At 49.5% G+C, this 27,389-nt stretch overlaps 1 protein-coding gene across 4 annotated transcripts in view; it reads left to right on the top strand.

Moving 5' to 3' along the window:
- Positions 1-27,389, top strand: part of KCNMA1 (potassium calcium-activated channel subfamily M alpha 1) — a 738,944-nt gene that overhangs the window by 19,958 nt on the left and 691,597 nt on the right. The window lies entirely within an intron of this gene.

The following is a 27,389-nucleotide window of genomic DNA, read 5'->3' as shown; positions in this document are numbered from 1 at the left end:
GAGAGAGAGACAGCATCAGCAGAGGAGGGTCAGAGAGAGAGGGAGACACAGATTCCGAAGCAGGCTCCAGGCTCTGAGCTGGCTGTCAGCACAGACCCCGACGCGGGGCTTGAACCCATGAACCGTGAGATCATGATCTGAGCCGAAGTCAGATGCTAACTCACTGAGCCACCCAGGTGCCCCTAAAACGATTGTTTCAAACCACTACATTTTGAAGTGACTTGTTATGCAGCAATAAATGACTAGAACGAATAACTACCATTTAGGGTGGTCCTTCTACAGGAGCCAGTTCTTCATCCTTTCTCTGGGTTCCTCTTAGCCTCTCTTCCCCAGCCTCTGCAGCCAGCCACAGAGGACTTCCCTGCAGGCCAGCGATGATCTCCCCTCTGCCTGGACTTCTCTTTCCTTGTCCTTCCTCTCCTGTTCCATTTAGCTGATGCCTCGAACATCAGTGATGTGCTGGTAAGTGTTTAATCTATAGGAAGAAAGCCCTATTTGTAGCGTCTGTCCATTCCTATAGTATAAATACACCCATCATGTCTGGTTTCAAGATACAACACGATGTCACAGGACTCAGAGGCACGTACTGTTGGCCATGTTTTGCAGATGTGAGATTGCAGCTCAGAGAGTTTTACTTTCCAGGGTAAGTCATGGCCAGACATGGATGCTGGGGTACTTGGCCTCAAAGACCGTGCTCTTTCCAGTGCACTACACTATACTGTTCTCACAAAGAGCCTGCCGTTCAATGAGAAAGAATGAAATCCGGCCATATGTAGCAACATGGATGGAACTTGAGGGTGTTATGCTGAGCAAGATAAGTCAGGCAGAGGAGGACAGATACCATATGTTTGCACATATAGGAGGATTAGGAGGAACTTAACGGAGGATCATGGGGGAGAAGAAGGGGGGAAATAGTGGGGGAGAGGGAGGGAAACAAACCATGAGAGACTCGAATGCCAAGAACAAACTGAGGGCCGATGGGGGTGGGGGAGAGGGTAAGGGGGATGATGGGCATGGGAGAGGGCACTTGTGGGGATGAGCACTGGCCTTTTATGGAAACCAACTTGACAATAAACTATTTAAAAAAAATGAAAACTAACTAAATAAACAAATACATAGATAAATAAATAAATAAATAAAACAAAGAGCCTGTCGTTGACCCTGAACCCAGGTCATACTGCCGCTGGGCTCTCTTGTGTCTTCTAGGCTAGGGGTCCTCCACTACTTCCCTTGAGTTGCTCTTTGCTCTTCCTCATGCATTCTACTCCTAACCAGTCACAGCTGCTGATTGCTCTCTTCGACCGTTTTATGGCATCTAGACTGTGTTGCATGCAGTGGTCATGGAAGCCGTGAGCTAACAGGGACCTGGGAGTCTACCTGGAGGCTTGATTAATTACGTGTATCAGCCAGATGAGGCCAGCTACGGTGTGTGTGGGGTGGGAAGGGATGGGGACTTGTTCCACGCAGTCATTCAGAGACCTCGGCTCCTCACACTTGTGGGTGGACCCGCCATCTTCTAGGGTGCTCCGACGGTCTCCGCTGAATTCCCTGTACCCATCTGACAGACAGGGAGTGAGAAGTAAGGACCGTGAGGTGTGGCTTTGTGGGAGCAGGCCTGAGGCCGTTCACATCACTGCTGCCCACGTAGGCCATTGACCATTGGTACCATAGTCCATTAGTCAGTCACATGGCGCCTTAACAAGAGATCCTGGGAAATGCAGCAGGGCACCCAGGAGGAGTGGGAAATAGATTTGGAGAATATCCAGACCATGGAAGGGGCTCCAGAATGCCATGCTGGGGGAACTCGCTAATCACACTGGATGGTTACTGGTGATGCTGAGGGTCATAAATGGTGTTAAGACATGCATCATGTCACTTATTCCTCTCGAAAAGCCCATGTTTTAGGTATTCTCCCCCATATCCCCATTTTGCAGATGAGCCAACACGAAGTCGTGCAGTGGTTATGGCACTTGGCTGAGGGGTGTCAGTGAAGAAGTGGCAGGGCTCCATTTCAACTCAGGGATTTCTGGCTCCAGAACGTTCTAGTCCCTGCCTTCAGCTTGCGAGCTGCTCTCCTTAACACTCAAGCAGAGGGTCCAAGGGGCTAAAGTAACCATCTCTCCACGTTCCAAAGAGGACAGAGAGCTCAAAGACATCTTGGCTGCTGCCAGATGAGGTTATACCTTATTCGCCACCATGGTAAGGTGGAACATTGACGTTGGCGAGTACTCCTCCCTGTGACTCAAAAGCACCATCTGCCCCTCAGATGCCCCTCAGTTCTCTTCCACTTTGAGTATTACTTTGAGTGGCTCTTCGCCTGGGGCATCCAGAGTGTAATGGAGGCAGAGGCTGGTTCCCAGGTCTCTCATCTTCCCGCCTGTAGTGAGGTGCTTCACCCTTGGACACGGCTCTTCCCATTAGCCCATTCCACACCGTTCAGATTTCCTGTTTTAGCAGAGTGAGTTCAAGTTCAAGAGTTCACTGCAGAGACAACAGGGGATCGAATGTGAGTAATAACAAGAGTACTGTGGCTGCTTTTCCATAGCCCAGTGGACCAGAATGTACATGTCCATGTGAACCCCTCTCATTGCACTTAGCGCAGCTTTGCTGTTGACAGCATGCCCTCCGGAGCCAGACTCCTTGGCCTCAAATCACAGTTCTGCCACTAGGTGACGTTTAGACCTTTGGTGAGTTGCTGAATGTCTCTGTGCCTCAGTTTACTCACCTGGAAAGTGGGACTAATAATAGTAGTCACTCTGTGGATTTGTTAGGAGGATAGAATATGTGTTTATTGCTTAGAGTAGCCCCTGGTATGTAACAGGTGTCATATAAGTGTTCATTACAATTGTTACTTTGCTTTGGTCATCTTTGGAGACTGACTCTTTTCCTAGCATGGACCAGGATACTAGCTTCGCTGGTCACTCTGTCTTCCGTGGCTCTCCACTCAAGGGTACCCAGCTTCCAGAGGGATGGCTGGCATGCCTGACCGCTGCTGGGATGTTGCCTTCCTGAAGTCAGGGACTATGTGTCCATCCTTGCATGCATAGTATTTGGGGTACTGGAAGCCTCTGCAAAAGTTGCCTCAGATATTGTCCCCATGTTGAGAACTCCAAGACAGACAACTTTTTATGTTTATCCCTGTTTCCTTAGCAACCTGCAGCAGTGTCCAGCATCACAAAATGCTTTTTGAATAAGCACAGGACTGAAAGAACAAATGGCTTCATTCTTAACTTGGAAAATGAGGGTCTGTTTTTGGGCGCAGGCTTCTTGATAGCGTCAGTGCGTTCTTTTGAGTGTTGCTGGGGTGATATCTCTTGGCATTTGAAAGTCAATACGATTTTAGGAAACTGAGGTAGTTTGCAGGCAAGGATAATGAATAAGAGAGGAAGCCAATGTGGATAATGTATTTCTGGCCCCCCAAATGTGTAATTATGATGTACTGAATCTCAAAGTTCTGGATGGCATGTAATTGGCCTCTGTAGGTGATTTCCAAAGAAAAGTTCCAAAAATGCTTTGAGTTTTGGCAGCATTGGAGTAAATGTGTGATTCCTCCTCCCCTCTCCCCACCACAGAGGGACAGTACTCACACTGCATGTTAACTTTGTGCTCTTAAATTTAGGCTTGTGTGCATTATAGCCTAGCCTTGGAGGGGGACAAAGGCAGGCTTGAATCCCAGCTTTACTTTGCACTAGCTCGGTGGCTTTGGGCAATTTCCTTAAGCTTGCCAGGCTCACTTTCTTCATTGGTAAAATATGAATACTAAAAATATCTGCTTCATAGAGTTTTTGTGCGGGTAAAATAAGGTGATCATTATGAGCACTTAGCACCTCCTAGACACCCAATAAATAGATGGCTTCTGTCCTGTTGAGGTTGAGTTATTTTTGCCCTCTCTCCTCCATCCACAGCCACAGTGAGGATGCTACTGAGGTGGGAGGTAGGGATTGCTTGAGGGAGCATGGTAGTAAGGGGCTAGCAGTGAGTACCAAGATGGTACCTCAGCGGTGAGGTAGTGATATCTCCTTTGGATACTACATATGATGGTAGAGCTTAGGGTAAAAGAAAGGTTATCTTGCCACAATCACTGAGTTAAGCAAATATTTTTATCAATAGCAAGTTGTCCCATGCCAGGCCAGGCTGTGTGGAGGATCCCAGGACGTTAGTCATGGTGGTACTTCCTTGGGGGAGCTCCCAGTTAAGTTGGGACTGGGTGAGGGGCGCCTGGGTGGCTTAGTCGGTTAAGCGTCTGACTTTCGCTTAGGTCATGATCTCGCGGTTCGTGGGGTCGAGCCCCGCGTCGGGCTCTGTGCTGACTGCCAGCTCAGAGTCTGGAGCCTGTTTCGGATTCTGTGACTCCCTCTCTCTCTGACCCTCCCCTGCTCACGCTGTCTCTCTATCCTAGAAATAAATAAAACATTAAAAAAAAAAAAAAAGTTGGGACTGGGTGAGGGACAGATATGGGTGCTCTTTCCTCTGCTTGTCAGGTGACACGGAGGGGTGTGGGATGTGGGGCACAAGGATCTGGGCTTAGCTCTTGCTAAGTAAGTGGTTCTGGGCAAGTGGTCTACCTTCCCCAGACCTCAGCTTCTCTTGCCTATAAGATGCAGACCACAGAGAAAGTTCTACCTAGCACATGAGAGATACTCAGTACATAGTGGCTGCCATTTTTATTACGGAATCAGGTGGAATGATGCTATTTAGCAGAAGTAGATCTATTCAGGCCTGCCGCTGAACCCTCCTTATACAAAATACTATTTAGGTGGGGGGTAGAGATGAGTCCTGGAGGATTCCATGTTGCTTCCTTTGCCCAGCTCTCTGGCTAGATTGTAAGCTCCTAATAAAATGGCTCCTTTTAGGCCTGGGCTAACTGTGGGCTTCATGGTAATCCTTTGTATCCCCCAAACCAAGCATGGAGCATGACGCAAGACAGCCACTTGGTAGACGTTGGTGAAAGAATGAACAGATGGGCGTTAAACTCTTGCTGATGAACTGACTAATATTCCACATGGGCTAAAATTGTATTTTGGGCACTGAATCTCTTTCTTGTCTGTGGCTTCTTGAGCACGGAGGGTAGTTAACAGTCTGTGGAAGCTAGGGATCGAGCCTTTCAGGCCACCTTCGCCAGGCTCTGAGGAGACGGGACTCCCGTCCAGCCTGGGCAGTCTCCAGTGGGAGGGTGTGGTGCTGCAAAGGTAGCCTCTCCCTGCTCTGTTTGCCAGTGGCTTGGCCGGCGTCCCCAGAAGACAGGGTATTTTGTATGCTTTGTTTGTGTAAATGTTGGACAGCAGCTTCCCACCTGCAGACAGTCTTTGCCTGTGTTTGATAAAATGACAGATTTGTGCTTTTCTTCTCCCCCTCCTTTCCCCCGTCCATCTCTGTCTTTCATTCCCCGCATGAAGGGGCCTCTGTCAGTCCAGCCACCAAGCCATCGAGAGAAGAGCCAAGTCCTTCATCATACAGTGCTGAACTGAGTTGCAGCAAATCGGGTGGAGGAGTCAATTTTAGCTCAAATGCAAACATCCTGTCAAAGAGCAGAACGATTACAGTTTTTGCTGCACACAGGGCATACCAGCACAGAGGTGAATCTCGGCATCTGTTTACTGCTAATTAACCCCTTGGTGCACACTTGCTTTCCCTGTGAGCCGGCCTGCAGCCTGGACGGCCTCCTCTGTGGAAGGCCCCTTGGCAGCCAAACTCAGTTGGCCTAGATGTCTTCATGGGCTTCTTGTTTTACTTGCTACCCCCATTGGGTCTCATTTTAGACAAAAGCATTGTTTTGGGACCAGATAGTTTTGAGTTCTTTAACAAGGCACGGGGTGTATTGGAAAGAGGCACAGAGTACGAAAGGGTGGGGCTGCTCCATTCCCGTCAACCAGAATTTATTGGGCTCCTGGAAGTCTTAAACCGTGTACTGTGACGGGGTTGGGGGGAGGCTGGCGTAGGGGAGCTGCCATTTACTGAGAGCTTAGAGTGTGTCCGCAATGTGTCACATTCTGAGCTGGCCACTTTGCATTTGTCGCTGGTAAAGTTCTCACAGTAGCCCTGAAGGGCAGGTGTTGTTTGGGAGGAGAGACCCAGAGAGGTTAAGTAATTGCCCCAGGGTCACATAGGCAGCCTGGGAGGTGGAAGACACAGAGTTTGAGAACTTACAGTCCTATTGTATGGGCAGAAGTTTCAGATTGTCATTGATTCCTGCAATAAACAATAATTAGACACCTACTGCATACCTGGGCATGGGAAGGGGATCCAGAAATAAGTCAGCCTCCGCTTCTTCTGGAACGGTCTCTAGAGGACTCCTTGCTGTCATCGTTTTGCTTTGGGCCAGGAGCTGGGTTAGGGATGTGCGCAAGGCACCGGAAGGAGCTGAGGACGCATTCTTAGCAGTGAATTATCGTATCTCCCCTGATAATGTCACACTTGAAAGGCGCCTTGAGGGATGAGAAGAAATCTGCCAACCTTTTGACTTTCAGTTTCTAAACTGAGGTCTAAATACACATAGGGCATGCACAGAACTTAGTGTATGGTCGGTGGTTTTTACATATGTATGCACCTTTATAACCACCAGGCCTGGGATAGGTAGGAGTCCCACATCACGTTCTGTGTTCAGGCAGGGTGATGAGATACAGACCTAAGCGCTCTGAGGGACTCTGAGGAAATGGAGCTCAGTGAACTCTCATAAATTTGGTTTCTATCATAAGGGGAAGGAAGATGAATATTCATGTATCTTGATCTCTTTTTGCATCATTACATCCTGCTTTCTCTGGATCTGAGGCTCCCCACCTGCCCCTGGGTTCTGTGGAATAAGTGTTTCATGCATCGCATCTCTACTGCATTGGGAAGAGAGGAAATTGGGAGAAGAGGAAGTGACTGAATCCTTGAATAGTTTAGCTAGCTTGCTGTGCATGACCGGGAATGGGTCTGGGTCTCTGGCCATGTACATGGAATATGGACATGAACTCTGGGGTTTGTGGGAGCGAGGCAAGGCCTGGGACTGGGCTCTGATGTGCTGTTTACTCCATAAGTTCTTGGAGGGCGGAGGGAGTGTTTGGATCTGTGTAGGCCCCTGTGTGGGCCCAGAGAGAGCCAGGAGGCACTAGAAAGCCACTAAGACTTTCATCTCTTTTTCCCTCAAACTCTCTTAGCTTTCACTTTGAATTGCCTAAATCATAGAAGGAGGCAAATATAGGCTTTACTGTCATGTGGCCCTGGATCTTGCCTTCCAGATTAGGTTATAAAACTCCTCTGTCAGTTTATAACCACAGTGCCTTGTTCATACACTTTCCTCTTGCCTACCTCATCTTGTCTGAGCACACAGGAAATCACCTCATGAATAATTATTGTGTGCATTGATTTTGGGGTCTTTGATGAAGTTATCCGTGGCTTGCCATCACAGGAATGTGGGATTGAATTATAAGGTTATACGCTGGTATCTGGCTATAAGCCAATAGTGTTCATCTTTAGACATTAGGATGAATAGCATTGACCTTGGTGAGTAGGAAAGTTTGGAAAAAAGTCACAATAGCTCACACTTTTAGGGAACTACGTGCCAGGCCCAGAGGGAAGGATTTTATGTAGCTGAATGAGTTGTGATGGCTCTGATAGTGAGTAGTAGGAATCCTGACTTTAACTGTCTTAAACGTTAAAGGGACTTCATTAGTTCATGTAATTGAAAGGCTGGGTGACTTCAGGTGAGGCTTGATCCAGTGACTTGGTGTCTCTGAGGACTCATTTTCTTTCTGTTGCTCCAGTCTCCTTTCTTTACAGGTGGTCTCCTCCCGAGGCTGCGTTGCCTCTGGGCTCCTAGATGGCTTCCACGGCTTTGGGGGGCACATGCTGTTACGTTCATGCCTGCAGGAAATAAAACACCTTTGTCCAAGGCACTGGTCCTGAGGGTCACTCTCACTGACAGGCTAAGGCAAGGCTGTGTGGTGAGTGTCCTTAGAATCCAGAAAATTCTAAGATCTCTAAATGGGAAAACCGGATCTGCGAGGAAGGGAGAAGGTGGACATTGGAAAGCATCAGCCAAAGTTCCCTGCAAGTGATGGTTGAATTTAATCCTCACAACACCCTTTTGAGGCTGGCACAATTATTACCCCCCACTTACACACTGGGAAACCAATATTCAGAGAACAAGGAATTTGAGTTCACACAGCCCGTGGCTTAAGCCAGCAGTTGAGGCTGGGTAGTCTGACTCCAGAACCTGCAACCGCTCTGTTACATTATTCAATGGGTCTTCTCTTTTTTAATTGAGATAAAATGTAGCCTTCTAGGGTGTGCAATTCAGAAGTTTTTAGTATATTTACAAAGTTGTGCAACGGTCACCCCTATTTGATTCCAGAACATTTTCATCACCCTAAAAGGAAGCCCTGTACCCATTCAACAGGCACTCCCCCGTCCCCTCCTCCCTCTACATCATCTGCTTTGTAGCTCTGTGGGTGTGTCTAATCTGGACATTTCATATACATGGAATCAGAAAATGTGTGGCCGTTTGTGTCTGGCTTTTTTCACTTAGCCAGTGGGTTGTTTTGGACTGGGATCTGCCGTGCCTGACCTGAAGGATTCTCCATTCCCATCCTTTCCGTCTTGAAGCGGATGGGGCTGCTGGCCGGGGAAGAAAGAGATTCTGGGCGAGTGAGAGAGACTCTCGCTCTGCGGGTGGGCTCTTCCTGGGAGCCTCCAGGCTGGGGCTTTGTGAGGTCTGGGCTTTTGTACCCCAGGTCTCTTTGATATGCACAGTGAGGGTTCATTCTGCATTCTCCAGCACCCCCAGATGCCAGGCACTGTTTGAAGCCCAAGGAGAACGGCAAGGAAAAGGGCTGGGTAGGTGGGGAACAGCAGTGGGGGGCGAGGCAGGTAATCAACAGTCAATAAATGAGATCATTTCCAGGGCACAGTAGAGAAAACAGAAGAGGGCAGTGGGGTTGAGGGTGTTTGAGGTGCCCCCTCAGTGGGTGACAGAGAAGGTCTTTCTGAGGAGGTGCTCACTGAGCTGAGGCCTGCCGGAGGGGAGAGGTGGCCATGCAGAATTGGGGCAGCGTGCCCCCAGGGCCAGGAGGCTGGGGTGGAGCCCGAAGATGGGACTGGGTGGCAGTCGGACTACTTGGAGATGATAGTGACGGCCACCTCATTTCTGCTTTTCCTGAATGATTCCTCTCTCTTCGGGATCTTTTACCTGTAGCCTCTGCCGTGGAAGGGTTTTGATCACAGTCTAAAGGTCATGGCAAGATTCATCCTTGGAAGGGTTTGGAATCTGTTAGGGGCTTTAATCCCCTTCTGTGTTGCTGACACTTGAGCCCAGACTTCCTCCTGTTTCTGACTCAGGCCTGACTGTGCCAATCACCTGTCTTTTTTTTCTTTTAAAAATTTCTTTTGCTTATTGAAAGACCTTCATGCTCTCTTTAAACGTTGTGTCTGCCAAATTTCAGGGACCTAGTCCAGATGGACACCTGAGGTCACTTGCTGACAGGAGCTGGGTAGGCTAGTGTTTGTGGAGTCTGCTCTGGTGAGAGTGCAGATGAATCGGAAGACAGATCGTTGCCCCCTACACACACACACACATGCACACATGCATGTGCATACACGGGAGTCCAGGCCGTGGAAGAAGGCAGGGCTCACGGAAGGCTTCTCTGCAGAAGGAAGGCCCGAAGGAAAGGCGGTATTAACCAGGCCTGGGTCGGTGAAGAGTGTGCTGAGTGCCCACTGCTGTGGAGCCTTTGGGTCCCCAGTAAAGCTGCTTGGAGGCAATGGACTGGAAGGGGAAAGGATGGAGAGACTTTGAGCAGCAATGGCAGTGTGCCCCAGGCCCTGGGGCCCCAGGAGGAAAGATGGAGGAGGAGGAGACAGTAACTAGCAGCTCTAGGAGGCCGAGGGTACATCTGTTTTGCTCATCTCTTAGTCTCTGGTGGCCAGCACGGCCTGAGCATGGAGAGTGCGTCCTGACTTCTCAGATGGAGTGAGTGTGTCTTTCTGTTTCCGATCGCCGCAGTGATAGATTACCGCAAACTTAGCAGCTCAGGACACCAGCGATTATTCTCCCACAGCGATATAATAAGAGATATAATCTCCAGCGATTATTCTGGAGGCTGGAAGTCTGTAATTGGTTTCACGGGGGTAATGTCGCGGCATCCCCTGTGCTGGTTCCTTCTGGAAGCTCTGAGCAAGGGCACTCCTTCCCTTGCCTTTTGTAGCATCCAGTGGCCTTGTCTTGTGGCCTGTGCCCCGTCTTCAGAGCCCATCGCTGTGGTCTCTGTTCCCAGCACCTCATCTCCTGCGTTCTCATCTGCGGTCAGATCTCCCTCTGCCTCCCTCTTCTCCGGACCCTTGTGTTCACATCTAGGATAAGCCAGGACACTTGCCCCATCTCAAAATCTATCACTTAATGATACCTGCAGGGCCCCTTTCGTCACATAAGACACTCTCACGGGTCCTGGGCATTAGGATGTGGACGTTGTGGGGCCATGCTTCTGCCAACCAGTGTGTCCACAAATGATGTTCTTAAGGGGCATTGAGGGTGGGGGAGTCCACAAGCACGTTCAGCAAGGGCGCCGCAGGGAAGGCTGTCCTTCGCTTAGCCAGCTTGACTCTGCAGTACGACCCTTCATCCTCTGTGACTGCTCCTGATTTCCCCCTCAGGTGACACGAGGTGGTTTCCTCAGCCTCGCACATCCCACTCGCTTCCGTTCCTTCCCTAGCTGGCAGCTCTTCTTCTCATCCCAGGTCCGGCATGGCACACGTCCCTCCTGCCCCATCCGCCTAGCTGAGTCAGAACCCTGGGCCCGGCCAGGGTGAGTCACTGTAGGCACGCAGTCACAGGGAGGGAGAACGGGACGAGGCCACTGCCAAGGTGAGGATGAGGATCTCTGGAAGGTCGGCTTCCCTAGAGGTCTCGTGGGGTCTTCCCCGTGGTCCAGGTGCCCAAGCTGGCACTGGACAACCAAGATGGCGCTTTCCAAGGGTGTGTTAGCCAAACGTGGTGAATCCCTGATGGCTCTGCCTGCTTCAGGAAGGGAGTTCCTTGTCACCAAGGGTGAACTAGTGATGGGGCCATACTGCCTGCTGAGCACCCCTTGGGGCTTAGGAAGAAGGGACTGCCAGGGGCAAGCATGTCTCTATTGATTCAGGTTGGGATGCTGTTTTAAAGACCTTTGGGATTTGGGTGTTTCTCTGGAGGAGGCGCTTGTACCTGACTGACCCATCCCTCCTTCCAGTCGGGAGTGGGATGCAGGGCAGGGCTGGGTGACCCTAAACTTAGGACCAACCTGGCCTTTTCAGCAGCCTTACCTGCAAAGGGCTTGAGGCACAGAGGGTCAAGGAAGGCCAGGAGATTTGAGGGAAAGTGGAAGGTGGAGCCTGAGGAGAGTCTCCAGCCATTAGTGTGTTGGGGAATATGGTGGCCACGTGGACACTTCTGTGGACGTGACCCCCGAGAGGCGAGGTGGCGTGGTGAGGATGGAAGATTCAGTCCCCGCTGTGCCATCTGGTAGCTGCATGACTTTGGACAAGTTGTAGCCACCATAAACCTCAGTTTTCTGTAAAATGGGCACCTCCCTCGTGGAGCGTCTGCGACCATGCAGGGACCTAACCTGGTAAAGTAGGTGGCACTCAGGAAGCACCTACTAGAGGTGAGCTAGTCCTGTCATTGTTAGCTTGTGTCGGCCGCCCGAGGGCCTGCGTCCTGCAAAGCCTCCCAGAAGGGGCAGTGGGAGATGGAACCCCTGCCTCCAGTCGTGGCTGGCATGGGGGCTGCTCGGGCTTGCTCCCTGAGACACCGCTGGGGCCTGTCCCAGCAGATACGGGGGCGGGGGTGCCAGAAGCCCACGTGCCCGGGGTCTGGAGGCCACTTAGCAGAGGACCATCAGACCTCCTCTGGCATCTCTGGCAGCCTGTCTCCCAGTCTGTCCAGGAGCAGCTGAGAAAGGGAGGTGGGCAGAACCCGTGTTTGGAGACAGACCTGGCTCGGACCCAGTGTGGTCACTTCCTAGTTGTGCAAACTTCTCAGAGCCTCAGTTTCTGCGTCTGAAGGCTGGGAATCATGCCCAACTTGCTGGGCTCTTGTAGTCTTAAGAGAGACGAAGGGTACTATTTAGGGAGTCCTTGTCTGCAGGCGGGGTGCCAGCTCTTCCCTGCATTATCTACTTGACCTCCTTCGGGGAGGGCATCCAGTGCAGTCCCCGGCAGCTCCTGGGCACTCAGCGAAGTGCCTCTTCTGCCAGGTGGCTTGTGAGGACCTTACGGTCCTGTGTGCCTGTGCTGCAGCTGGGTGGGGTGCTGGGGAGGGAACGTCGCCCTGTGGTTCACAGGGAGCCCAGCAGCTGGCTTCTTGGCTCTCTGGCCACTGGGGTGTCTTCTGTTACAACTGTGGGTTTTTATGGCTGTTCCTGGTGCTCAGCCTCGAGGCTGTTTTATGGGCCACTGTGTTCTTGGAGCCCCACCCCAGACAGGGTCAGGCCTTGAGATCTCCCAGAGCCACAGTGGGCCACAGTGCCGCGTGATAGGTACCCCAAGCTCCCTGTGAAAGGGAGGGGTTGGGGAGGGCGGGGCCGTGAGGCCGGGACCTGGGGTTTCCAGTGACCCCCAAGGCCCTCAGAGAAAAGTATTAGCTTTTCTGATGAGAGCTGTCTGCTCATCTTTAGGAAGGAAATGACAGCCTGGCTTCTATTCTGTGGCCTGAAAAGGAGAATTTGGTAACTTAAACACTAATAAATGCCATTCCTACTGATTGCTTTATTTTGCTTTATTTTTTTAGTCCTTATTTCCTTGTTGCCCACTGTCCTTGAGGAGAAAGGCTGTGTGTGTGTGTGCGTGTGTGTGTGTGTGCGCGCACGCTCACGTGCGTGTGCACCTGCCTTGGGCTTCACAGGAGGCTGGTGCAGGTGGTTAAAGGTACAGGCTTAGGGTCACACGACTGTTGGTTCGAACCCTGTCCTCACTGCTCATCCATGTTGACTGTCACCTGGCTGGAAATGCAGTGCCAGCCTTTGCTTCCGGGGCCCCGGGAGAGTCTGCGTCCTGCCGCATGTGGGGCAGCCCTAGCCCGGAGGAGCTGCCCTTCCCCCCGTGCCAGGGGTTTCCCTGGAGGCATTGTGAGTGGCTCCCCAGTAGTGTCCCGCATTTACGCTCTGCCTTTCTGTGTCAGGCACTATTGTAGGAGCTTCCGATAAACCCTGTGAGCTAGCAAACGTTATTATTCTCAGTCTAGAGGCGGAGAGCTGAGGATCAGTAACGTGTCCAGGTCCCACTGCTACGTGGTAGGGCAGGGATGGGATCGCAAGCAGCCGACCCACGGTCTGCACTCATGATCACCCAGCCACCTTGCTCCTGAGGCTGCTCTCTCTCTCTCAGAAACTACGGTTCTGCATGAGTTTTGGGCAGTCCTGGGATGGGGCTGGCGGTCTGTGGAAGGAGCCAGAGGTGACACTTGCTGCCGTGTAACAGGAGGGAGTTGGTGTGAGCTCAGGCTGATGTACTGCCCCAGCCGTCTCCCTGCTTACACATTTAAAAAAAAATTTTTTTTTAGTGTTTATTTTTGGGGGAGAGGGAGACAGCATGAGTGGGGGAGGGGCAGAGAGAGAGAGGGAGACACAGAATCGGAAGCAGGCTCCAGGCTCTGAGCTGTCAGCACAGAGCCCGACGCGGGGCTCAAACCCACGAGAGCTAGGAGATCATGACCTGAGCCGAAGTCGGACACTTAACCAACTGAGCCACCTAGGCGCCCCCTGCCTGCACACTTTTGATTCCTCTAAATGCCCACCAGGATCCCAGGGGCTGAGCATGGGGTGTCCCCTTACTGAATGGATCTGTACCCTCACCCCTACTAAATAGATGCCCTGACCGTGTTCTCCCGAAGGGGCGTAGCACCTGCCCACGTGTTTGTTTCTCACGTCCCAGTGCACATCCTTGAATTGGGACATCGGAAGGAAGTCTGTCCCAGCCTTATTTCTCTCCGTCCTGGACTCCCCTCCCCGTGCTGTAGAAATGCATGCTGAGGTGGAGGAGAAGGGGAGGCTGGCCCTGTAGGGCCTCCTGAGAACTCTGGCATCAGAAGCACCTGGCCGTAGCTTTAATTTTAGCTGTACGAGGGGCCCTGAGGGCAACAGGGGGCATGTGGGAATCCTGTTTTTCGCCGTCTTGCTAAGGGAACCTCTAGCAGTTTTTCTGCCTGATTTGCTTTCCTCTGAAGTCTGTCACGCTTGCAGCGCCAAAGTGTGCTCCTCCTCCGACACAGCTTGGAGGCACGCGGCGATGGTGCGGACTGTCAGGCGCGCCGCTTCCTTCCTACCAGCCCCGGCCTCCCGGGAAGGAAGGCGGCCGTCTCTCTGGCTTCACAGCCCTTCCTCATCCTGGGCTCGGTTTTCTGAAAGCAGCGGGCTTCCCTACCAGATGAATGAATATTCCCAGAGGTGTTTCCTGGGAATGTTCTGAGAATGTTCCCATGCCTGCCTTGGTTGCTTAGAACCCTTGAGTGTGTGTGTGGGGGGATGGGGGCTGTCACTTGGCGGGAGGGGCCTGCTGAGGGCTGGCGGATTGCAGGGCAGTGCGTGGTGTGCTGGTCCCATTACTGTAGGGCTGCCAGGAGTGCTTAGGATATGGGGACCTGTATCAGTGCAGGGGTAGCAAATGGGAAGATGTTGGGGGGAAGAACCTCTTAATTTGGTAGGTTCAGATTCTCTCCCCACCAACAAAATTTAAAGAAAGAAACTTTCTTGAGATATCACTCTTACACCATAAAGTTTATCCTTTAAAAATAGTCTTTAGTGGGGTGCCTGGGTGGCTCAGTGGGTTAAGCTTCTGACTTCAGTTCAGGTCATGATCTCATAGTTCGTAGGTTCGAGCCCCACGTTGGGCTCTGTGCTGACAGCTCAGAGCCTGGAGCCTGCTTCGGATTCTGTGTCTCCCCCTCTCTCTGTCCTTCCCCTGCTTAAACACACACACACTCTCTCTCTCAAACATAAACGTTAAAAAAAATTAAAACAGCCCTTAGTGTACTCACTGAGTTGATGGAGAATCCATCGCTCTTATCTAATTCAGGAACATTGTCATTTCCCCAAAAGAGGCTCCTTACTACTGAGCAGTCGCTCCCCACCCCCCTTTTCCCAGCCCTGGCAGTCACTGACCTGTTTTTGGTCTCTGGAATTTGCCTCTGCTGGCCATTTCATATACATGAGATCCTATAATACGTTATGATCTCCATATGCTACAGGAGTGAATCTCTGTCCTTTTCTCTGAGCACTTTTGTCTACAATGGATGCAGGAGTTGCCTGAATCTCCAGTTACCACCATGAGGGCGTCTCTCTCAGCCTCAGTGCCCGGGGGGAGATGGGAGATGTGGGCCTCCAGTTTTGATGGCAATCATTGGTAAATTTCTTGTGCCCTGTAAGTTGGAGTAAATTCAGAAGACCCCTCCCAGTAACTGGGGTGGTGATACGTGTAAGGGATGGCCTCATTTTCAGTGCCCTTTAGTATAGTACAGTTTTGGGCAGAATTGAGGTTAGTTTCTTAGGTGGCAGGGATCTCCTCGTAAGCAGAGGTGCAAGGGGTGCACATCTATTACACCGCTTGCTCAGAATCAGGATTTCTGGAACTGAACGCCAGCATGGTCTGTGCCATCTGCTCTGGCTCTTGGTCCAAATAGTTCGCTACATCTCTTGACCGGCTTGACTTTGGCCACGTCCTTGAGAGCCAGGAGGTTGCCTCGGGGTCCACATGGTTTCTGGTTGAATCATTAGCAAATAAATTGGCCTTGATGCTTACCAGGACCCGGGGGACAGGGAGGCACCATGGTGATGATCTCTGATGGTAAACAGACCATTGGAACTGGACTATAGCCTCCATGGGCTTGCTGCCTTCTGCGTTGGGATTGAATGCAGGAGCTTTTTCATCCCGGGGCTGGTGGGAGTGAGCTGCTGATAGATATTTTGGTTCCCAGATTATGCAAGGAGAACAGATGTATATACCAAGGCTGTAAAGGTCACATGGTCTGAGCCTAAGGCAATGGCATTATTTGTGCTCGATTGGCCAGATCATGGGCTTACTGCTTCCTCATTCATGTCACCGAAGAGCGATGGAGTGCATATGACACACTAATCAACATTACAAATTGGGATTTGAACATAGGTTTAATTGTAGCTCTGCTTTTTAATGCAATTTGTGAGATTGTCCTGTGTTTTTATCTGAGAGGCTTTGGTTGGGATGGACATAATGATGGTCACTGGTATCTCTGGATCTGAGCCTGTTAGTCCAGCCGTGGGACCTGCGGTGGAACCTTCACATGTGAGCCTCAGCGACCCTCTCTGTCAAGTCCCTCCTGCGCAGAACAGTGAAGCTCAGATGAGATCATGTTTCTGAATATGTTTTGAAAAAGTGGAAAGGGCTGGCCGTAAACGCCACACAGTCAGACCTTCCTGTGCAGGAAGGGCCAGGATGCAGTCTCCCCTTTGCTTTGTAAGGGAGAAAATGGCCTTTGCTGGGTGGAAGGCACCTTCGGTCATCTCCACCTGGAGGGCAGGAATCATTAAGTGCCCATTATGTGGTTGCCACTGGGTTAGGCAGTTCAACAAGAAGATTCATGCCATATAGGGAGTAGAGTGGGGTCGTGGAGGGAGGCTGAGGGGCCCTTGGTGTACTGCTCTGTTACCTTGAACAAGGTGTGTGCGTATGTATGTATTTCATAGTGACCTCTGTATGTATCCTATAATGGAGACGGTCTAGGGAGGACTGAATGAAGAAATGTGTGTAAAGTGCTAGCAAATGCTCAGTATATCCTACTTGCTGCTCGACCCTCTAGGCCACCCCTGCCTGCCTTCTCCCCCTCCTCCTTTTCCTTTTAACTGGTCTGTTGCCCTCATGTTACAGATGAGGAGACCTGGGCCACTTTTTATCTTGAGTGGAAATATCTGTAACAATATCATGGGGGCATTCCCACCTCTGTTTACATACCCCCAGGAGTGGGGAGCTCGCTATCCCGGAGGCATATATTTGTTCCATTTTGGAATAGTTTCATGTGAATGTTAGAATATGCTGGGGTGGCTCATGAACTATTTACATCAAAATCATCTTGAGAGAATGGTAGAATCAGCCTGTATTCTACAGTATAGCCTTGGGATAATTTGTCTTGACATGAAGATAGGTTGGCAGTGACTTTCTCTTCACGACCCCTCTGTACAGGTGAAGGCCAGTGGTATTTGAGGGATTAGTGAGATGGAGATTAGCCTGGAAAGTTAGAGGGTTGAAGAATGGAGGTGACCATCTGGACAACTCTGGCTGCTGAGGTAGGATGATATCATTATGTCCAGGGTCACAGGACTTGTTGTCTTTGACCTTGAAAGTCAGCGTTGGGGTGGGGTATCTAGTGCTGAGTTGTCCTTTGTTAAAACAGATGAAGGGGGGGGTGGAGGACAAATATGATGATCTTTGTAATTGCAGAAAAAGCATTAAATATAATCCAGTTGACATTTCATGAGAAAATATCCCAAACTTGCCACAGAAGGGAACTTTCTTATTTGATGACGGATAGCAGCTAGAATCTATAGCAAATGTTATTTTTTTTTTANTTTGTAATTGCAGAAAAAGCATTAAATATAATCCAGTTGACATTTCATGAGAAAATATCCCAAACTTGCCACAGAAGGGAACTTTCTTATTTGATGACGGATAGCAGCTAGAATCTATAGCAAATGTTTTTTTTTTTTATTTATTTTTTATTTTTTTTCAATATTTTTTTTTATTTATTTCTAGGAGAGAGAGAGACAGCGTGAGCAGGGGAGGGTCAGAGAGAGAGGGAGACACAGACTCTGAAACAGGCTCCAGGCTCTGAGCTGGCAGTCAGCCCAGAGCCCGATGCGGGGCTCGAACCCACGAACCGCGAGATCATGACCTAAGCGAAAGTCGGACGCTTAACCGACTAAGCCACCCAGGCGCCCCATAGCAAATGTTATTTTTGATAGACATGAGATTCATTCCCTTAAAGTTAAGAACATGCCAGGAAAGCCCATGATCACTTCTCTTGTTCAACATTGAACCCTAGGTCCAAGCCAGTGCAGCAAGACAAGAGAAAGGCAGGGGAGACATAGCATCGGACAGAAAGAGAGAACAGTGTCCTTATTGGCTGGGGATCTGGTCATCTGGCTAGAGGAGATCCTAGACTCTGAATGTATAAATTATTAGACGTAATGGACCTTTGACTTGGGCCAGAGGTCAAGTACAGCACTCATAGCTTCTCATAGACCATGAGCAACTAACTGGAAGCAAAGTTGGGAAAACCTAGGCTCTCTGTATGGAGGCTTTTGGCATTATCCCATGTGGCATCACAGCGGTGGTGTCTCCTAACAAATATTTGTACAGTGTGACAAAGCACTGTCACACACATCCAGCCCGCTGGGGCAAAACCGGTAACTTTGTTTTGGATTTTACGTGGGAGGTACCAGTGGCTCAGAGGGGTTCGAGTGACCTTGCTCAAGATCACCAAGTGAGTAGGAGGAGAGCAAAGGCTCCTTCCTTTGTGTTCCTCTCCCCTTGCCTTCTTCAGACCTTACTGCTGCCAGCCCTTGGTCTTGCTCATTGTTACCCATTTCCAGTAGCAGCAGAGCTTGGTAGGAAGGAGGTTCTGGATGCTTTTATATGTGGGCGAGAATGTACGCTAGGATTTCTTTTATGAGCAACAGCGTGTCTTCGCACACTCGTGCCTGTGATATTGGGAGGAGGGCACCTGGCCTCAGAGTGAGGAGACAAGAGAGGGTTTAGTGGTTGCTGGGCACGGTCTAGGCTCCCGCTCTCTTCATTTTGGTTGGCTTCCTTTTAGTCTGATTTCCATCTTGCCTTTTATTTTATTAAGCACCTTTTTAACAATGATCACAAAGCACACATTCACTGGAACTTGTGGAATAATAACAGAGAAGACAATGCAGTCTTTATTTCTTCCTTGATAGCTTTCTGCTACAAGTACTTCTCTCCTTTAGCTTCAGCCACCAGTGGTAAGAGCCTAGTATAGACTCTGCCACTCATTTCCCCAGGCACATGGCGAGATGTCCAAATGGGTTTTCTGTTGATTTGGCAAGAATATGTAGGCACTGTGCTGGATATTGGAGATACGACAGTGAACAGGAGATAAAATCCCTGCTCTCATGGAGCTTACAGTCTAGCAGTTGAAGTATCTAATAGTGAAGTGCCTAAAGTGTCAGCCAATGCACGTTCTATAGAGAAAAAAAAAAGCAGGAAAATGCTCCCACCCATCCCCCATTTTGTAATTTTGTAATTTTGAATCAAGGTCAGGGCAGAATTTACTGAGAAGGTGAATTTTGTACAGAGACCTAAAGGACATGTGGGGGAAAGTCATGAGATCTCTGGGAGTAGCTCTCTGAGGCACAGGGTAAGTGCAAAGGCCCTGTGGCAGAGTTGTGCCCAGTAATATGCTTTTTTACGTGGAGCAGGGTGTGAGATGGGAAAAGAGGTAGGAAATGAAGTCATGGAGGGAGGAGGAAGGAACTGGAGGAGGGAAGCTTGTGTAGGGTCTTGTGGGCATCGGATAGGGCTTTATGGTTGTGTGAATAATGAAAAGGGGATCTCATCATATTCTTTTTCCTTGCAACTTGCTTCTCTTGTTTAATAATACATCGTGGTCGCTCCTCCAGGTCCATAGACGGAGATCTCTTTTTCAAAAATATTTGCAAAATACTCATGTGCCATAATTGAGTCAGCCATTCTTTTTTGATGGACTTCTAGGTTGGTTTCTTTTTTTTTTTCTTTTTTTGCCCAACTGCATCAGGGCTGTGATAAATATCCTTGTATTATGTTGGCTTCCATACTGGTGCCTTTATTTTACACATTGGAGTATGGGATTTCAAGGGGTGTGCTTGTATTTATTTGTAATAGGTATTGTTAGATTTCTCTCCAGAAAGATTTTTTCTTTTCATGGTTGAACCATCCCTAAGTCTCAGATGGCTGGCTTTGTCCCTGAGTTGCTAAGGAGCTACCCTGCAGAGAGAGGAGGTCACACCTACAAACAAAGACAGCTGTGGAATCCTTCAGCTGGTGGGAAGGTGTGTGGCCTTTTGGGGTGTGTTGCCGGGAACAATGTCATTAGCTCTTTTTTGGAGCTCGTGTTTGATGTTGGTGACGTCAGGATAGCCCAGAAGATGAAAACACAGCTGCTGCTGTGTTGTTTGCATTACAGCTAATTTTCTGTAGGCTTAAAATAAGCACAACTGCCAGGAGCTGCACGGATGGAGATTCACACCTTGTCAGATATTGAGTCGTGCTCTGTAGCATCTGAATGATGAGGCTTCCTCCCAGTGCTCGGTCCCATGAGCTTTGGGACGCCTGGAGAATGGCGGTGGGCGTGTGCTTGCCTGGCCCTCCTTCCCCCACCATGGTCCAAAGTGGGATGTTGTAAACTTTGAGGCTGATTCTCATCTGTTTAATAGCCTATATGTACTTGTGTGATTCGTACCGTTGGACATTTAGGCTGTTTCCCGTCTGTTGCGATTCAAACAATGAATAATCTTGTGTGGAAGTCTTTTTGCACATGTATGGGGTTATCTTTTGGGTGGGTTTCTGAATTTGAAAGGAATTTGCCGCTTACATGGTGACAGATACTGCCAAATTGACCTCCCTTGGGGGAGGGACCAGTGTCCCCATCCCCAGGTAGTACAAGAGAACACCTTCTCCCCAAATCCCCTGCCACACGGGGTCTTGTCACACATGGTTTGACTTTTGCCCGTCTGCTGAGTGAGATGAATCTCATTTCTATTATGCATTTATTTTGTGTTGTATTTATTTCTCATGAGTAGAAACAACCCCCTTCCCCCACTTCAGATGTTTAGGAGCTCTTTCTGTTTTATGTTTATGAACTGTCTTTCAATTCCTTTGTGCTTTTTTATTTTCCTGTTGGATTATTAGTCCCTTCTCTGGCCTCTTGCAGTGTGGTCTGCCCATGTTATGAAGACATTTGACACTGATCAGATAACCTAACCTGTCTGACTACTTAGTGGTCGATCCACACCATCTTTATTGTCAGAGGTGAAGGTCTAGGTGTTGGAGAAAAAGGAGTAAGCCTCAACAACAAACTGCAGATCACGGCTGTGTTTTGGCAAGTGTGTTATACTGAATGTTCCTCAAACAGCTTAAACTCAGATACAACAGAGAACTGTAGGGCTGTGGAGCCCATCAGCCGGGGCGTATCTTTTATATGGTCCCATTTTTATCCCATCAATGTTTGAGGAAGTATGAAGAAACTTAACCACCTGCTACTATGATTTCTTTCTCCGTTTGCTTGAATTTATAACCCTGTTGTGGGAATTTTCAGAGCAAGGACTGTCCTGGGTCATTATGCTTGTCCGGGTAGCCTGACTGTTATTTCAAAGGCCCACGACTTCAGTAACTTAAGACAATACAAGGGTTACAGCTAACACTGGTGTTCCTGATGGGGCAGGTTTCTAGAAGTCCAGTGAAGGATCCAGGCTTCTTCCGTCTGTGGCTCTGCTCTTCCCAGGTCCCCAGAGGCCTTCTGTGGGTCCTCGGCTAGCAGAGGGGATGGGAGAAAAGAGGATTATGTGTGAGAGGGTTTCATGGGCTGGAGGCTGCGCCCATGCTCTTCTGGCCAGAACTTGCTCTTGTGTCCCATCTAACTTGGGGGGAGGGCAGTGGAGGCCAGTCTTGATCCCAGGAGTTTGCTGCACCGTGGTCTCCTAGCACTGTGTGGGACTTGTAAGTTTTAAGTATCTTCTTAAGTGTGATCTCACTTCGTCCTTTGACAGCTCTGTGACAGAGAGGTAAGATGAATGCTTTTACCCCTCATTTGGAGCCGAGGAGGCTGAGGTCAGGGGGAGTGAGTATCCTGTGCAAGGTGAGGCACTCAAGTATGGACATAGGTACCTGTAGAGTAAGCTTGAGAACGCAGCTCTCGCCTGGCCCTTCCTTTCTAACATGATACAAAAGCACTCACCCACTCTGGGCATGCCTGGGCAACCTCTGCCCATGGGAGGACAGGCTGTTTTGTTAGGGGACAGTAGAGGCTGGTCAGAGTGCATCCTCTACTCCTGAGAGTGTCTCTTGCCCTTTATAAATAAGTACCCAAATGGCGAAGGGTGAAGGTACTCTTACTGATAGGAAGGTTGGCCAAGGTGTCCTACATAGGACAGACACACCATAAATCTGAACCTTCCAGGGGAGCTGTTCCTCGCCTTGACTTTGGCCACCATCCCTTTCCTGTCATTTGCATGGGACATTAGTATTGTAATTGGGGCTTTCTTCTTCATGCTCCCATTTCCCTTTATTTAATGAGTTGAAAACATCTGATGTTGCAGTGAGATCAACATGTGAACTGTGATATCTCATCTGTTCTATTTCAAGCGGCAGGGAAACAAATGTGGGATGCTCTCATCCACCCTCTGTGTAAGGACTGTTTCTCCAAGAGCCCACCAGATGGGTGGAGCCAAGGCAGCTCTTGGCACACTTTGGATGCTTTCCCCTCCAGGGTGGACACCTGGTTTTCCTTGTAGTGAGAGTGCCTTCATCAAACCTAGTCAAAGCCTACAGAGACAGATTCATAGGTGATTGCGTGGGTCGTTGTGGTAGCAAAGTCAGCACTGAACAGCAGAAAGGAGAGGCATCCACAGGCCACTGGTCAGGGCTTAGCGCCGTCACTTCTAGTTGAATGGCTGCAGAACTTGGTTTTCTCATCTGTGCGACAGAAATACCATCTTTCTCACCACTCTCACTGGGATCTTATGAGCATCACACAAGATAATGTGGATGAAAGTGCTTTGTAAATGGGAAAGCACTCTGCAATATAAGGTATTATTATATTAATAGTAACAACTGTCATTTGCAACCCTGGTGATTCATTTGGGGCAGGAAACCATAGATGTCATCACTGCTACCATTGCTACCCCACATGGTACTTCAAAGCTACAATTACCATGTGCAATTTCACTTGATACTTAACGATCACGGAATGTTAGTTCTGGAAATAATTTTGGGGATTAACTAAACCAACCATATCAGTTTATGGGTGGTGAAGTGGATACCTGGAGTGGAGAGACTTGCCTGAGGTCCTTAGAACCCAGGACTGCAGACTCTCAAGGTCCACAGAGTGGGTTGTTTTTGCATTTTGGGTTATGATGGCCTGTGCTTCTGAGAATGCTAGAAACCAGGAGGTTGGGTGGGACGTGTAGCCTTAGTCATTAGGTGGAGTAGCAGCTCTGACTCATGTCTGCTCAATCATGCTGACCCCACTCTCTGAGCTCTACTGCACGAGGTTCTGGGCAGATTTGGACAGCGCTCAGAGAAGCTCAGAAGCTTGGGTACAGGAGAGCACAGAGTAGGAACAGAAGTAGTTTGCTAGCAGGAAAAGGAGACCAAGGCAGTTCCAGAACAAGGAAGGCAGAGGTGCCCCTGTTCCTGAGCCTGGCCCTTGTCAGGCCCACCCCCTTGTGCACTCTCTGACTGCCCTCTCCAGGGGGCACCGGCTACCAGGGCACCTGCAGCTGTAGACTCCTAGGGCCCTCTGGAGAGAAGGCCAAGGGCACCCAGTGATGCTCTAGGTATCCAGAGGGCTATCAGGCTTGGTCCAGGTAGAAGAGGGACCAGTGAGTGGAAGGCCCGGAAAGGCTGACTTTGGCCTCCTATTCATTCACACCTCTGGTCAACCCTTTACCTGCCTCTGGGTCTCGCTCACATGTCACCTTCTAGGTAGGTCTACGGGAACCTCTCCATTTGAACGTGTGACTTGCATGCCCTCCCACTCGAACATGTTGACCCCTTCTTTCTGGACTGGATTCACCTTCTAACATACAAATATGTTACAACTTAGTTCAGAGAGCTCCTGTCTGCCCTCTGCTCAGCCTCCCGTCACATGCATGCCTCAGGTAACCACAGACTGGGAGTGCTAGAACCTGAGCATTGAACCTGGCATACTGCCACTCCCTAAGCAGAGCCCTTCTTCGGATGTCTCCAGCTCTTCCACCAGTGTCCTTTTTTTTTTTTGCAGGATACAGTCCAGGACCACACATCGCATTAACGGTCATGTCTCCGTGGTCCCGCTCCCGTTTCCAACGTGGCTTTATCTTTTATGACTTCCACATTTGTGAAGAGCACACTGTTGAGTTGTTTTTGTAGAATATTCACCAATTATCAGATTTGCCTGATATCTTCTAGTGGTTAATGTGTATTGATTGTGTTTCCTGTTGTTTGGGTCTATCCCAGCACTGGATTGTGGGCCTCTTCCGAGCAAGCAGCCTCGTCCATCCGGTTCACTGATGTGCCCCAGGCCTGCACATGCGCTCAGTCAGTACTTGCTGAGTGAGTGGAGAAGGCTGAACCCTGCCCAGCATTAGCAGAGCATCTGACCTGAAGTAAGAGAGAACCAGAGCAGCTGGGAAGTGGCTGAGCCTAGGTTGGTGGCTGGGCTGGAGGGACCCTGAAGCCTCTTCCAACATTCCGATTCCATGATAATGTACCCGATGGTGGTATATGAGCTCAAACTCATGAAATTCCACATTCCAGTATGAGCTGAGCATGTACTTGCTGTGGAGCTCTGTGCCAGGTACCTGGGATCCAGGCTCTGCAGTGGGTTTGTTTTCCTTGTAGACCCAGAGTCCAGGGAAATGGGTGGCAAGAGCCAGAGGCCAGGCTACAGACAGTCAGTTAGTCTAGCATCTGGCCTCTACATCAGTGGTTTCCAAACTCCAGTCTATAGCATAATCACCCAGTGGACCTGGTTAAAGCACAGATTGCTGGGTCTCACCGGCAGGGTTTCTGATTCTCTTGGTCTGGGGTAGGACCCAAGAATTCCCAGATGTTGCTGCAGCTGCTGGCACAGCATCCCCACTTTGAGAACTACTTCTCTAGATGTTTGGAGGACAAATGGGCTACTGCCAATTAGCAAAGGCCAGGAAGGCTTCATGGAGGAAAAGGACAGGCCTGAGTGGGACAGGGGTGGGGGTGGGGCTTGCTCATACAGCTCCCTGGCTGCTGCCATATGTAACCTGTGTGTTGCCTTTTGCCTGCCTTTGCCACGTTGGCCTCTGGCCTCACTGTGGACTTGTTCAGTCCTCTTGGTAGTATGAGCCGTTCTGGCCAGGGGAGTCTGAGCCCCCAGAAGAGGAGGCTGACTAAGCCTTTGACAGGAGTTGACCTTGGCTGGCTTGGATGAAGTCACTCCGAAGCCTGGATGTGTCTGTATTGCACAGGCTGCCTGAATGTGTTTATTTGCCTGGGCCTCGCTCTCTGCCCGCTGGCTCCATTTGAGGTGTTGCTGTTGGGCTCCGTGGCTCTATTTCTGTTTTCCTGTCTGGCACCAGCTCAGTGGGGGCAGATGAGGTATGTGGCCACCCTTGCTTTCTTCCCAGCTCCATGTCCTTCTGGAGGGCAGCACTTGGTCAAGTAGAACATTTGAGTCTCACTAGAGTATCTGCTGTGGACCAGATGGGTTCCTTGTAGGACAGAGACATTCTCTGATGGAGGGATGAGATCTTTCGAGAGATAGGTAATTGAATTATGTTTGGACTGAACACACAACAGTGGTAGGAATATTTACACATGTGCGTATGTGCTTAAACTTCCAGATTCATTTAGAAGTTTCCTTTAAGCGGGATTCAATAAGTGGCATGAGAGGAGAATGGGGAGGGATTAGCAAGCGTGAGAGAAGCCATGTATTGTTTGTGCAGTTGGAAGACGCCGGGCAGGAAGGCAGCGTATCATCCAAATCACACAATGTTAGAACGAGAGGGACATCCGTGAGCTTCTTGTTCAACACCTTTATTTTAACTGAGACCTTCAAAGGCTAAGTGACTTGCTCTACTCAGATGTCACCTCCTCAACTATCCCAGGCCACACCAAATTGCTCTCTCTTTCCTTTGTGTTCCAAAGTTCTATCTGTAACACGCCTCTCTTGTTTTATAAGTAGTCATGTACGGGTTTGTTTGACCCACTAGATAAAGAATCAACAAATTACAGCTGCACGGCCAGCCTGGCCCACTGCCTGTTTTTGTAAATAAAATTTTATTGGAACACTGCTGTGCCTATTTGTTTGTCTATTGGCTGTGGCTGCTTTTGCACTACCGTGGTAGAGGTGAGCAGTTGCTACAGAGACTGAATGGCCTACAAGACCTAAAATGTTGACCATCTGGTCCTTTACAGAAAAAGTTTGCCAGCTGCGATGATAGAAGGTGAATTCTTTGAGGGCAGGAATGGAATTTCCTTTATCTCTGCATCTTCCATGTCTTGCTTATAGTAAGTGCTTCATGAATATATGTTGACCAGGCTCGAAGTGCAATAGGCTGCTTTGTCAGAGATTAAGTGTGTGGGTCCGGAGCACCATCTGGGTGTCCTAGTTTCCCTAGCTTTCATCCCCTCTGTTGGACTTCTCCATGCCACGGTTTTTTTCTAGAGAAAGATGATAGTATTGTCTGCCTTGCTGAGTCCATCAGTATATGGTGAGGTTAGAACAGGATATTGAAATATCTTACTAGAACCTCAGGCCTAGATTCTGGTGCTCCTGATTGTTCCAAACCAGCTTAGCACTGGATTTCTCTTCCTGAATCTCACCACTGTCCGTGTCTCCCTTTTGCAGACAGTCTATGGTATGCACTTGGCCTGTCATTCACAATCCTTCTGATTTTGGCCCCGACCTACCTGTCTGTCTTTGACTTCTCCAGTGCAACCTGTTATTATATCCAGAATCTTCTGCTTGGTGTCTCCTGCATATTGCCCGGGACCCTGCGTCCTACCCTGATCTTTACTCTTGCTGCGTCTCTAATGTCTGTCCTTGCGGGTCCCCTCGTGCCTGACCTTGCTGGAGTCTTTGGACCTTGGCCAACATGAGCGGCTGTCTCACTTGCCACTCAGGGTAGTGTTTTTGGTTGTTATTTGTTCATATCCATGGATGCTTGTTAAAAAAACCAAAAGCCTAGACTCCAGACCTGTGGAAGTAGAATCTCCAAGGATGGGGCCAGGTCTCTGGTTTTTACCAAGCTCTCATGGGGTTATGATTTTGACCAAAGTTTGAGGAACATTAAGTAAAAACAGGGCGCTTTGCAGTAGTATTTAGCGTTTTATGAGACTCTTTCTTATCTCTTCCAATAAACTGGAAACATCTTGAGGGCGGATCATTTTTTTCATAGTAGCACACATATAGATGAAGATTAAGTCTGTGAGATGCTTTGTGGGTGAGATTATCTCTTGCATCAGGCCTGCATCCGGTAAGCGCTCGGTAAATGTTTGCTCATTGATCGGTACAAGATATGAAGGTTCCTGGGAAAGCAAAACAGGATCTGTGAGGCAAGGGATTATTATTGGGAGCAAGTCCAATGTGTGCCTTTGACCGACTCTGCTAAAGACGTCCTCGGAGCTCTGGACACAGAAAGTCACTACCCCTCCCCCCCCCCCTCCCCCCCCGC

This window comes from Crocuta crocuta, unplaced genomic scaffold (genome assembly GCF_008692635.1).
Source record: "Crocuta crocuta isolate KB4526 unplaced genomic scaffold, BGI_CrCroc_1.0 scaffold28, whole genome shotgun sequence".
NCBI lineage: Eukaryota > Metazoa > Chordata > Mammalia > Carnivora > Hyaenidae > Crocuta > Crocuta crocuta.
The sequence above is the reverse complement of the archived record's forward strand: the minus strand, read 5'-3'. Positions and strand labels throughout refer to the sequence as shown.